Raw genomic sequence first — 14,225 nt, forward strand, 5'->3', positions numbered from 1 at the left:
CTGCTCGTTATATATTTATATTTTGAATATAAACAGTTATACAAAAAAATTATTGTTGTCATTTAGTCTGAGAAAAAGAGCTATTTATTGTTGCCATGATTGAAACTATTAAACTTTTTTTGCAAGTTTGCAAATCAAAGAAAAAAAATAATCGGTGATATAAAAATGAAATTCATTCGCAGACCCGGCCCACTCGAAATTTCCGTTTTCAAAACACGAACGGGTTATACAACCATAGACGACGGATCTATGAGCAAATACTCGTTGAAATACGTTATGCAAAGTTTTCGAATATACAAAACTTCTGGCCTCTCCAGATAGAAAATTGTGCAAGCGTTTTCGATTTCTAGTATCTGTTGATAAGAAATGCTTAGAAAACAATCAGATCACTTTCAAGGGCAAGAGGCATACCCACTTATTTTTTCGTAAGTCATAAAGATTAAAATATTTTCTTCTTGAGCTAACCTGCAGCAAAGAGATATTTCCATGCTGGTAGAAATTATGCCGAAGCGTCTAAGATAAATAATTACTCTTCTTCAAATACGTACACCCTAAAAAATGACTAAAAAGAAAAATATAATTGCACCATAAATCTTTGAAAATAATTTAATCAGATATTGGTTAATGTTAATTTATAGATATTTTCTAACATGGTTGGCTAAACACTTTAGCAACTCACAAATAACACATAGAAAAAACGTTAAAATCCATGAGAATTTAACATGACGTACAGTTTAGACCAAACAAACAGTTAATATTTGTACCACTGAGTACATCACTGCACACAAGACAGTCTTCTTTCCAAATTCAGTAGAAGTATGAGAAGATTAAGTAAATACAACAGCAAAAAACCGTGCACGTTCAACGCTTGCAAAGTCGTCAAAACAGGAATACAACGGATAAGACTAGTTATAGTTAATAGTTCATTTACTTAGAAACCAAACGCTAACCTACGGAACGGGATTGTTGTATTGGACGATTAAGAAAGTCACTCTTCTCTGGATGGAGCCCGGCTATAAATAGTCCGTTTAATTTTACATCTGCTCGAATCTCTCTCGTTTGGAATGTTGCAAGTCCGTTTTATACTTTGAAATAACTTTCAAGCAAAAAGTCACAGTCAACAATTAAGCTTACCATAATTTACGCATGAAAAACTGAAAAGAGTGTCATTACTTATTTATGCTTATATAACTTACATTATATTAAAAGGAAAATAAGGATTGCACCCAGCTTTTCTAATACATAACGCAATATACACTGACAGGCAAAAAATTCCACCCACTTGTAATATAACTTGATTTGTATACATTTTTATAAATTAATCAAAGTTTCACTTGTCTGTGTTCAATAATTGTGTCTTTGTCCAAAATTTAAATAGCTAAGGAATATGAAAAAACGGACAGATAAATTTTTTTTAAAATTTTGTTTCAGATTTTTAATTAACATTTCAACATCGCGAATTTCCTCCTCTTGTTTTCATTACATCTCGAAGACGCCTCGGCATTCTTTTTGCCAATCTGGAAATGTCTTTTTGCTGGAGGTTAGCCCATTCTTCACGAAGAGTACTTCCAAGGTCGTGGGCGTATCAGAAATTGATGGACATGCTCTTATTCGTCTTTTGAGGTTATTCCATAAATCTTCGGTGGGGTTCAAGACTGGAGAACCCAACTAGCTAAGACCCTGATGTTAAGCTGGTGAAGGTAAGACATGAGGACATGTGGACGGGCATTACTGTGCTTTAGAATAGGATTGTCGCTGATCAACGAAGATAGGCAACGCATGTTGTTCCAAAATTTCATCCACATAGCGAGTGGCGGTAAAAGACCCTCCACGAACAACAACCAACTCTGTGCGACTCTCCATTGAAATTCTCGCCCACACCATCACTGAGCTACGTTGAAAAGGTTGGTTCTGGGAAAAATTACACGCTTCGTACGCTTCATTTCGTCTTCTTTCCACTCTTTCACGCCCATCTGGAGATCGTAGAACAAATTTACACTCATCTGTAAAAATTACAGCAGGCCAATCGTCCAAAGACAAATGGTTGTGTTCTCGAGCAAATGGGCGTCGTCTGTTTTGGTCAATTCTGGTCCTCTTAGGACGCGAGAGGCCATCAGTCCATACTGATTTCTTGAGCCGTGCGTTCAGAAATTTGGACACCTTGAACTTCCTGGAGTTGATGAACCGCTTGAACAACAGTAAGGTGCCAGTTTCACAAAATTCTCAGTCATGTGGCTCTGTTACCCTAGGGTTTCAAAACCCGGCCTTCCTTGGTAGGACCCAGTTTCTCAAAAACGTCTAACAGCTTTTCGCAGAGGTTTTGAGGGAACCCCGATGGCAATACCCGCAAACCTGATTGGAAATAAAATATATATATATAAGGCCAGAATTTTCTTTTATCTTGAAAATGAAAAAAATCAATTGGGTGGAATGTTTTGCCTGTAGACCATTTAATACATACTAATTTTCTCGTTTTAAATATATTCCTTCCTAGATTTGCTATAACTCGTACCTTAAAAATATGTGTTACCTCAGAGTCTCTTATGTTTTCATTTAGCATTTATATCTTGTCGTTTATATTCTTCGGTTAAAGTTCATTTCGTATTCACGGACTTCATGAAAAAGTTGATGTTTCTCTATTTGGAAGGTTCGTGTTTTACGTCTAAAGAATGCACACTTTTTCTCTAATTAAATCTGTTGTCCCATATGCGAAACATATTTGAATAAAATAGCATTTAACAATTTATAAAATGAATAAGATTCATTTAGGAAACGTTCAAAAAATATTATCACGCATATTGCTACTATGATGAAAGATTACAAGAGACCCACTTCAAGCAAATTTATATTAAAAAAAGAATTTTTTTATAACATTTAAGAAACGGAATTTCATAAAAATTCTACCCTATTAATTTTTTAATTTAAGGATAGTTTAGGATGAAATGAAAGTTATACGTGTTAATAATTATGTTTACGTTACTTATATTATATAAACTAAATATGTCATGTTTCAATCAAAAGTAAAACTTTCAAATTCCAAATAATTTACCTTTTATTTTTTCCCCCTGGATTTTTTAGCGATGTTTAATACACACACATTCGTTCCTCAGTAAAGCCCGAAAAACCGTGGATTTGAATAAATTTGCAAAACGCATTATTCCGTTCACGTCTCCGAACACCTTGAAAGTTGCTGCCGACATTCTTACTTTTTCTGTACCGCCTTGGTAAAACGAGAAAAGGCAAATTGTGCAACATACATCAAATAGTACAAAATCTCAATCCAAAGAAAGAATACAATAGATAATAACAAGATAAACGGCCAATTTCGTTTATTTTCGATTATTGTGTCAGTACGTTTAAATGAGTCATGATCAGCAAACAGGAACGATAATACGAAAATAAACTAACTCTGGTATTTTTATTTAAAAATAAAGACATAATAAATTATATAACCATTTTTTTATTACTACTAATACTGCTATTAAGGTCCAATAATTACCATAGGTAAGTAATGTATCTTGATCACGACATGAAGGCTCACAAGAACTTCAATTCTACCAAAACAAATCATCACTTTTATTTATAAAAGTTTACATTTCATTATTTCCTGTTGAAATTATAAGATAGGTCAAATGATTGGAAAATTTATTACTAAAAATATATAATCAATAATATGAAAGCTTATTATTATTATTTACCTAAAGAGTCTACTAAATCCTTTAAATATTTTCCTTAATGAATCATTTAGTCGGTACGATATGGCAAAATCAGTCATAAAACCCATTTCTCAATATTTTAAGTTAATTTGTTACTACAATTTCTTTCGTACCTTCATCAGTTGACAACACAAGGGAACAGTGTGAGGATAGAAATCATTTCTTAATAAATTAAAAGCAGGGCACTTCTTCTACCACCTTCAAAAATCAATTTTACGTATTTAGCAAGTATATAGCCACATGGGATTCTTTCCTCGGACGAGTGCCTTGTACTGTCTACTGATGAAGGACCGAAACATGATATTAATTTACAAAGTTGAGAAGGAAGCTGTATAACGTAATTTGCTCTACTACATAAACTAAATTCATTTGGCCGTCTGTTAAAATTATAACATCGACCATTTCAAGAAGAAAACCACAAAAACGTCAAAAACTTTTAAGTAGCAAATAAATAATTTTAAATACTTATCTTGTTAGTAAATTTAAACGAGTCACGATGTTTAAGGTTTATGAATAATGAAAAATCGTTATCATTAATCTTGGATTAAAAAGATACAAAATGTTCGCTGTATTTATGGATTATAAAAGAGCGTTTGATCAATTAATCATAAAAAGCTATTTTAAAAGTTTAGGAATGAGTCGAAAAATCGTGCAAACTTCACTCCCTTTCAAAAACCCGGAAATGCATATTTTCACAACCTTTTAAATCACAGACCTGCGCCAAGTCTCATTTTCTAGAAAATTTTATTTTGAACCCGTTGGTTTTTTTAAAATGATTTCCTAGCTTCAGTCATTCATCAGAAAATTCAGAAAATATTTTAAAAAGTCAACAAACAAAAGTCAAAAATGAGTCCTAGGTCGGTGGCATAAAAGGCTGAGAAAATATGCATTTCCAAAGTTGGCCATTTTTTTCTGCAAAAACCAGGTGGTCGATTTTTTTATGATATTAGCCTCTAAGAGCGCGTTTCCATGATTGTTAATGATGGGGATGGCATCTCGATAAAATTTTTCGTATTTGTAATAATATAATAAGTAATTTGCGTACATATGTATTTTAGAGGGAAAGTGGCGGGGCCCTATGCGTTCTCTTTAGCATATCTCCATTTGTATACCATACCTCCTGAAAAACATTATTGCGATGTTGATGGGAAAATGTTCACGAAAAACCCATTTACCTTTACTGTAGCAAACCCTTTGCATTAACAAAATCATTACGGTATTGTTCAGAAACTGGGAAAACTACTTATTAATTTTATCAATAACTAACACTTATAACATATGTCAGCAAAGAAAAAGATAATTTAATAAGTTTAATAAGTGAGAAGGTTGATGAATAAGAATTTTAGACAAAACAAGGCAAAACAGCGAGAAGATTCAGGAGGATAAAATATGTCTTATTCTTTTGTGCTTCCAAGATGTTAGACAATCATATGTGCCAATTGAAGCACATATGGAGTTTTCGCTGAAGACTTTTTGAGAAAGAAATTTTTGGGTCCTGTATTTTAAATCTTCCCTAATCCATGGCATTTCAACTCAAGCAGCAAGTCTGTGAGCCTTGGGTAACGTGGGGACGAGGTGGCTAATCGACCACAAAATAATTAAATTGTTTTGGTCTTACTATTTCAGTATTGGTCATAAGTAGGACTGTCAAGAAAGGACCGGGCGGAGCCGACACGGCAGCAAAGAACGAACCGGCGGAAAAAGCGGGCTGATCCTTTCTTAAATAAATTCAATTTATGCAATTAGTATAAGTACGGTGGTCTCTACGGAGACGTGGATAGAAACCATTTACATCGAAATATCTATGGAAAAGTTCACGTCTCCTAGACCACTGGAGCTATACATGCTCAGAGAGTCCCCCTCCACCCCCGCCCCACCAAAGACCTCACCCAATACTCCCTCCCAACGTATCTCTAAATTTACAATTTTAGTGAAGGCCGTTTATCGATCTTGTCATATAAGTAGATTGCATAGTTGCACAAAATTCACTGTATACATGTAAACCTTTTCATCTTTCATTTGTAACAACGATCTATAGTTTAACGGTTTATCTACTTCTGTCATTAAATACAAGCTATCAAACAGCAAACTCCTTTCTTTGTAATATCTTTTACACATCATAATGATGTGTTCAGTTATCTTACATGTTTCACATAATTTGTCCCTACTCCACAGATCCCATGATTTGATCATAACCTAATAGTAATAGTACAATCCCTCTTTAACCATTTGAAGTTGTGAAACCAGGGCTTCTCGTTTATATTGGGATTAATGGAAGTTAAGAAAGCCCCCGCCAGTGTTATATATACGCCATTTTTCTATCATTTGGGATCTGATTAACTTCTTGTATCCTGTAAGGGTGTAAGAGTCAATGTCTCCGTTCCTTCAGTGATGACTCGTTTCGCCAGACTATCAACCGCTGAATTACCATCTATGCCTGAATGGTCTCGAACCCAAAGAAAGGGGATGTCAATGTTTTTCGTTTGTTTAATTTCCCATACATTTCGGGCTACACTTATTACGAAATGATTTATATCAGATTTTAAGTTAAGGTTCCTTAAGGTTTGTAAAGCACTCGTTGAATCTGACAAAATTAGTATGTTCTCACCATTGACTTCATTAACGCCTACATATTCTACTCCTTTAAAAATTGCAAAAAGTTCAGCTGAATGAACCATCAGTAAAAATAAAATAGGGGTTTGAAGGTCATATAGCATAGATGGCACTGAGAAAGACCGAATTCACCGCCACCAGAGGAATTTCGAAATAATCCCTAAGTGATGCAACGATCAATTTGGTGTAGTGAACCTCATATTCCGATAGAAAACTTGGCCAGATATTAATCTTATACAGGGAAAAGTTAAGGTTAACAGTTTTCTCAAGGTACGCTTGTATTAAGGGGGGGTTTCTTTACCCAGAATGTTTTAGTCAAAACCCTTATATTCAGGAATGCTATTTTGTTCTACAAAATTTGTTGCCATCAATTTTACCACAAAGTTTGTTGCAAGCTTTCCGATCCGAATTTAAAGGGGGGTTCACAATTTTCTATGCCCAAAACCTTTATTGCGGTGTCAGACAAATTTTTTTTTACAATGGATACCAGGAGTTCCCTCCTGAGCACTGCAGTTGAGCTCTACAGCTTATTGTACTTTATCCCTGGGTCCATATTTTGGAGGAGGGCTCGCAACACAAATGTGAACTTGAGCCCCCGTTGTACCGGCGTTATTCCATCTAAGAAACTCATTTTTGAAGGGGGTTAGGACCAAATTCAGGGTCGCTGAGATCCGATCCCGCCCCTTCCATTGATGAGTGCCGTGTCAATTTCTTTCAATTGTGGCCACCGGTCCCCTTAGGCGTCGGAAAAAGTCCAGAGGCGACGGTGGGGATCGAACCCAAGACCGCGGGATCTACTAGCCGAGAGTCTGACGCCTTAACCACTCGGCTACCGGGGCCCCCTGATTTGTACGCTACTCGAATTACCATAAAAGATAGAACTAAAATCCAAAGTGCTCCGGATACACGCCCTAAAGAACATCAAAGATATGTTAGGGTCTGCCCCCCATCTAGTAGCTAAAACACCTCAGTAAATTGAAATACTTTTCCCCTTTTATCCGTTCGATATGGTTTTTCCATAATAATTTTCGGTCAATAGTGAGTCCTAAAAATTTAAATGACGTACAGACGGAAAAATTTAAGCCACCTAGGACAACCGAGTCTCCCAAAGGATTCGTCGTTCCTCTAGTAAAGGGCTGATATTATCAAATTATTCTTTATATCCCATTAAGCAAAAGCGAAAATTTCCTCATCCAGTGCCAACATCCCGGCTTCAATCGATCGATGAGTCGTATAAAGACATTTGTCGTCAGCATATTGTATAACTTTAATGCATGGGGAGATAATATTATGTACATCATTATCATGTACATAAGATAGAAACAATACAGGACTCAAAATCCCTCCCTGCGGAAGGCCCTGATATGTAGTATACGGGCCAAAAGAAGAATCATTAATGTTTACTTTATTACTATCAACCCCACGAGCGGAACTATTTGCGTTTTTTTTAATGCTTTTTGAAGTTTTGTTAGGGAGAATTCACGCGTCAATGCCGGCATAGATGCTCATTAGTCGTTTTGCAACTTACAGTTGGGGCTTGAGGGCACAGATTTTGAATGAACTCCTCAGTCCAAGGTCCTACAACAATAGGCAAACTAGGGTTTGAGCGATTTTTCAAACTTTTTAACTTTGACCATACCATTGAAAAGTTTGAACTTTTCTTAAAAGTTGCACAGAAATCTCTCCAAGACGCCCTTTTTGCTTCCTTTACAGCCCTATGAAATTTTGCGTTGAGCTTTTATATTCCGTGTAGGTATATGGTGAAGGGGAATTTTTGTACGCAACCAGAGCAGCCTTTTTCTTACGTATTTCGGTTTCGCAGTTTAAGTTCCACCAAGACTTTGCAAACTGTTTTACCCAACCATGAGCTGGGAGAAAACCTTTCCTGAGAATGGATAAGTCGCTAGCTAAATTAATCATGTTTTCAAAACATTCATATGAAGGTTTCTCAAAAGTTAATTTTTTAGACAGCTCACGTGAGAACCTCTCGAAACTAAGCCAGTCAGCTTTTTTAAGATTTCACTTTCGGTAGGAAAATACTACTTGTGCAACTTCAACGTCGGCAATTTTCAGTAAGATGGGAAAGTGGTCTGAACCCATTGGATCGTCCAGTAAGTGCCATGATCCTTTTGTAGAAATGTCTGAAGTTAAAAAGTTTATATCGACTGCAGACTTTCTTGTGTGTCCTAATCGACGGATTAGTGAGGGGGACCTATCATTTAAGTATACTAGATTTTGGTTTTCTAAAGCATTTATTAAGCCGCGTCCTTTTGCATCGGTCCATTCCGACCCAAATACCATGTGATGTACAATCACCCGCGAAAATGCAAGGTCAAGGCAAGCTTGTTAAAAACGAATCCCAGTCCTGAGATCTAACATTATTTTTTTCGCTGTTGTACATTGATATGATGTGTAAAGGTAAGGGTAAATTTTTTAATTGGATCTGTATCGCTGAAATCATTATGTTTGCTGTATTGCAATTTACATTAGAGGGTAGAAACGGAATGGTTTTCCTAACGAGTACACCTACACCTCCATAACCATCTTTCTGTCCTGTCTGTCGCACAAATTGGAAACCTGGGAAATTAATTTTCTGATTTGGGTTCAGCCATGTCTCCGAAAGTATGACAATGTCAACCGAAAGTTTGTCTATAATAACTTCTAAAGGCCCTTGTTTTGGAACAATAGCTCGACAGTTCCATTGTAAAATGTTGAACATATTAATATGAAGTATATATATATATATATATACCTAATTAAATTTTATTTAATGGTCGGTTGTACAATAAATGATTGACTATACTCGTATTATTAAATTTCTGCATTAATTGTTTATACGCTTCCATAACTTTAGAAAAAATATCCTCGGCTTTAGCACTTGGATTATTTTTGATATCGTTTAAACTCATTTGCAAAATATTTACGAAATAATTTATGTCCTCTTTCGTATGGTTTGCGAACGGATTGGCCTTTGGGCCTGATAATACTATCTTCGTCCGAGTATTTTTATCTCTCCGTTTTTTACCTGATTCATTTAACATGGGTTTTAATGTACTATACGAAATATTTTTATTTAATGATGACAGATGCATTTCCTTTTGCTTTGTAAGGATTGTTCCTATAAGCGAGATTTCAAACTGAATTGATCTGAAGGCGCAGGAGGATGTAGGTGAGGAAACTCAGTCAGATTTTCCAAAAGATTGAACTTGTTGGAAGTAACAGTTGAATACAATGTAGCTGATACAACTTTATTCTTTTTTGATTATTCAGAGATCGTGAGATACGGTCTGGTGTGATGTAGGTTTCAGATCTTTATTGAGATCATCTTTAGGGCCTGGGATTTACAAACATTGTTTAAATTTAACTAACACATGTAGGATGTGGAAAAAAGTGAATTTATTCAATGAAAAATATATTTTTTTATATTCAATCAAAGTATTTCTACTCACTCAAAGTGTTTGTTTTCAGTAATTGTGTAATTGTGCCATTCTTGCGTGTTGAGAGAGCCAGTGAGATATCAGATGTCAAAAGACGTTTTTATTCCGAACATGCTTTATCTGAAGACCTATGGTTACCGGAGCAATTGACTCATTTTGTAATATTGCTACAAGTAGAATTACCCTCATGGTTAAGACCGCAGTTTTCGCACTTAGGTTTCCCTCTGCACTGATCTTGAAAGTGGTTGTACCGAAAACATTTTCGGCATTGTCGAAGGGGGGAGCATAAGCATCAATTTTACATCGAGTGCCATAAATTGAAACAGTTTCTGGTATTGCTTGGGAATCAAACGTTAGAATGGAGGTACCTAAATTAATTAGACGTGAAAGACCATTTTCAGAGATAATTTTTGATATTCTCCTAACCGATTTGACTTTTATGGGAGATTTAATTGTGTCTAATTTTTCCTTTTCCGTAAGCTCCGGATCTACTCCTCGAATTACACCCATTTTGAATATGAAAAACGAAGGGATATACGCATAAAGGTTGTGCTCTTTTAGAAATTGTGAGTGATTGATCGCATTAGCTGCTGTGTGAGTTTTGAACTCGACTTTGATACGGTTTAAACCCGAAACTAACATGTTTACTATTTCTTCCTTAAATTTAAACTCAGAACTGAATATAATTTTACCTAACTTCATAGGATGCATTTTACCAACGTTTGAAACAGTGCTTTCTATTTGGACTGAAAAGGCCCATTGTCTTGAAACTTATTTCTATTTAATGCTAAAGAAGCAAAAAAAAGTTTTTTTATTTGAAGTATGTTCATCAGAAAGTAAACGTATTTTATTATATCGTATTATATCCTTTTTCTACAGTTTCAGCTGGCCTCTTTAAATTATTTACCTTATTACACCATGACAACGTCGGTTTTCGAATTGTAACTCAATTCTTTTTCGGTAATATCAGGTGGGTCATTCCCCCCACTTAATTCGGACATTTTGAATTAAGGACTAATATATTTGGGGTAATATCTTGTTAAACTGGACAGTAAAAATAGAAGCAAAAACCTTATCCTAACAAATAAATAATAAATAGTTTAATAAATATAATTTACATTATTCATGCAATAATCTAACCAGAAGAAACAATGGAAAAAAAAAATAAAATTTCATGCAAGTTTACTCCCTGAAATCCGTGTTGAAGTAATTGCGAGTGGAACAAAAACAAAGGATAAGTCTTGATCCTTCCTCGATCACTGTTCAAACGCGAATGATCTTAAAGACTTGTTTTGTATTATTTGTAACCTCTTAATGTTAGTCATGCTTGTGTAGTTCCAAGCAGGGCAAGCGTACAATAGTATTGGTTTCACTATCACTTTGTAAATAGCTAACTTATTTGCTTCGCTCAAGGATGATTTTCGGCTTAAAAGGGGGAAAAGAGTATTAATCATTATTTTTCCTCTCTTTATCAACGAGTTAATATGTTCACTGAAGTTCAGTTTGTGGTCCAGTGTCACCCCTAGATATTTTACCTGTGGGATCCACGGTATGTTTACCCCATCAAGCATGATTTGTTTATCAAGAGAAGGTCGTCGCCTGGTAAAAATATCAATTATGTTTTTGCAGGGTTTAAAATTAACTTCCATCTGTGGCAGAAGCGTACTATTTTTTGTAAATCCAAGTTCAAATTGTTTGCTATAGCATTCTGTCTCCAGGAGGAACAATGTATTACGATGTCGTCCAACTTGCAGTTTAACTTATCTCGTGTAGGGAGGGCATTTAAGAGTATAGAAAAAAGTGTTAGCCCTAGGATAGACCCTTGAGAGACCCCAGCAACAACTTTGAAAGAAGAAGACGTAGCGTTGTTAAGAACAACGCAAAAGGATCTACCACTTAGATAGGGCATTATGATCTTAACAACATGTGTTGGGAACTTATATTCTAACAGCCTGTAGACTATTCCGTTATGCCATACTGTGTCAAACGCCTTCTCTAGGTCTAGTAATACCATACCTGTGTGTTTTTTGGAATTAAAGTTTGCCCTTACTTCATCAACTACTTTCGCTAGGAGGGAAGTTGTGTCGAAACCAGGTCGAAAGTCGAATTGTTCTTCTATTAGAATACGTTTGGATGGTATGTGGCTTTGTATTCTTTTTAGTATAATTTTTTCAAATATTCTACTTAGAGAATATGGTTCGTACCTACAGTTAACTAAATATGAAACATATTAGATTAGTCAACCATTAAAGAAAATTATATAAATATTATTTATTTTTCATTTATTATTTTTTACGGGGTATTTCAACTACGAGGATTTTACACTTATTTTTTACATTTTAAAAGAGATTAGAAAGAATTAAGATTTCACATTTCAACAGTGAATCCTCGAAGTGTCGTTGTTTTTGAGAAAGGCCCATTTGTAAGTATGTCGGATTTTAGACCTTTACCTTTCAGTGATTAGCATCGAGCCTAAAACGTTGCACCAAACTGTGATCCCTATTATTATTATTAAATTCATTATTTTTAGTGATTTAATTGACCAAATTACTTCTTTCAATTAATTATTCTTTTTATGTAAGGTCTTGGTTGAAATTAAACAGTTAGTCACGAGCGGGATTCGAACCCACGACCTTCGCCTGACATTATTATTATTCTATTAAATTGTATCTTATGAGGGCAAATCCCTATGCATCAGAATTCCTGAGACTGTAACAGATTTAAATTATACANACATATATATATAAATTATCGTTATTATTATTTACTTATCACAAAAAGCAAATCCGATGAAGGAGTCGACTTCGGAAAATTCATCAAGTGTAATAAATAAAAGTTGACAAGCAAAAAAAATTTCCCTTGTGGAAACATACAGGCTGAAACACTGGGAAAAAGCGGGTGTGGCGAAAAATTCCGAATTGAGTTTATTGTTACTTCCTCGCCCATTTCGGACTAATGACCAAGGACCAAGGCCAACACCATTATCCTCTCAACCTGGCGTCGGTCAAATCCTGAGAATGTCCTTGGCGGGTTCTGAGATGAACGGAATTAGCTCATATCAAACTTGACAAAAAGAAGTGTTTCCGCGGGGGTGCGTGATTTAAAAAATGTATATTAAAAAATTAAGGAAAGAGGAAGTAACGTAACAAAAAACAAAAAAATAAAAAAATAAAGAAACGGAAGGAAAAACAAGGGAACTTACTATTCTGGGTCCGGGTAGGCAGGTGTCGAGGAGTTGTTGCCTCGTCTTGGTATGCCGAGGAGGATCGTTATATTCAGCCTCTGGAGAAATTACATCTTATCGTTATTTTTGTTTAACAATTATGAAAACTGTGTTAAGTAACTTACCTAGAATATTCGTGGCTTCGTCATCGTCTGGGCTTGTTTCTTCATTTTTCATATCCCTTGTTCTATGAAACAGAGCAAAATACAACGTCATTGTGAGCGTGGACAAGTTAACCATAGATAGCAACTATCGTTAATAAAACACATAAAAAAAAAACATTTTTTTTGCATTAAGCATTTAATATCTGGAGTTCATTGTATTAACACAAGTTTAATCATTAATGAGATGGTGCAACATGGCCTTGTATTTTGTACTTTACACTTCACATAAGATATATTAATATATTATTTAATCCTTTATGAAAAAACAAAACGAGAGGAAGATGCGTCAAATCCATAATACTTGGATCAAAACCATTACATTCATTAAGGTAACCCAAGTTTAATCATTAATGACATGGTGCAACATGGCCTTGTATTTTGTCCTTTTCACTTCCATAAGATTTATTAATAAATAAATGATTTAATTGTTTATGAAAAAAAAAAACAAAAAAAAACAAGAGGAAGATGCGTCAAATGCATAATACTTGGATCAAAAACATTTCATTCGTTAAGGAAACCCAAATTTAATCATTAACAAGATGGCGTAACATGGCCTTGTATTTTGCCCTTTACAATTCCATAAGATCTATTAATAAATTATTTAATTTACGAAAAAAGAGAGGAAACTGCGTAAAATGCATAATACCTGGATCAAAACCATTTCATTCAGTTCGAATAGCGCACTTTTTTCCTGTCTATTTTGTTTTTCCAGTCATCGTCCGATGTTTTGCTCGTGATAGGGGAAATTTTAAATTTCAGACTTGCTAAACTATTGAATTATTTAAACGTTCTCCCGCCTCGCAGCACAGAAATAGAAGACTAGCAAACCAGAATGGGCGGCAGCGAGACCTCAAATCTTATCTCCCTTGTCATTGTTAAAACCGAACAAACAACCGTTAGCACCAACCGCTGTTGGTTTGTCAGTAGAAATGCACCCATTATTTATTTATATTTTTGTAATTGGCCTGTTGATACTTCAAATTGATTCCCTGTATCAATCTTCATGAAATTTGGTCAAAATATCCTCAAACATTATATGAAACTAAGGAAATATCAAAAGTCTAAAAAAACT

At 34.9% G+C, this 14,225-nt stretch overlaps 1 long non-coding RNA gene across 2 annotated transcripts; it reads right to left on the minus strand.

Moving 5' to 3' along the window:
- Positions 1 to 2,166: 2,166 nt before the first annotated feature.
- LOC112127641 lies at positions 2,167 to 13,983 on the minus strand. 2 transcript variants are annotated; one of them, XR_002910660.1, is made up of 4 exons: positions 13,800 to 13,983; positions 13,115 to 13,176; positions 12,969 to 13,048; positions 2,167 to 2,352 (listed from the first exon to the last, which is right to left on the minus strand). It is a non-coding gene; the product is annotated as an uncharacterized LOC112127641 (long non-coding RNA). The 2 variants fall into 2 exon arrangements; XR_002910661.1 differs by lacking the exon at positions 2,167 to 2,352 and adding an exon at positions 3,476 to 3,554.
- Between the last annotated feature and the right edge of the window lie 242 nt (positions 13,984 to 14,225).

The sequence above is a fragment of the Cimex lectularius genome, unplaced genomic scaffold (genome assembly GCF_000648675.2).
Source record: "Cimex lectularius strain Harlan isolate CLEC.00 unplaced genomic scaffold, Clec_2.1 scaffold217, whole genome shotgun sequence".
NCBI classification, from domain to species: domain Eukaryota; kingdom Metazoa; phylum Arthropoda; class Insecta; order Hemiptera; family Cimicidae; genus Cimex; species Cimex lectularius.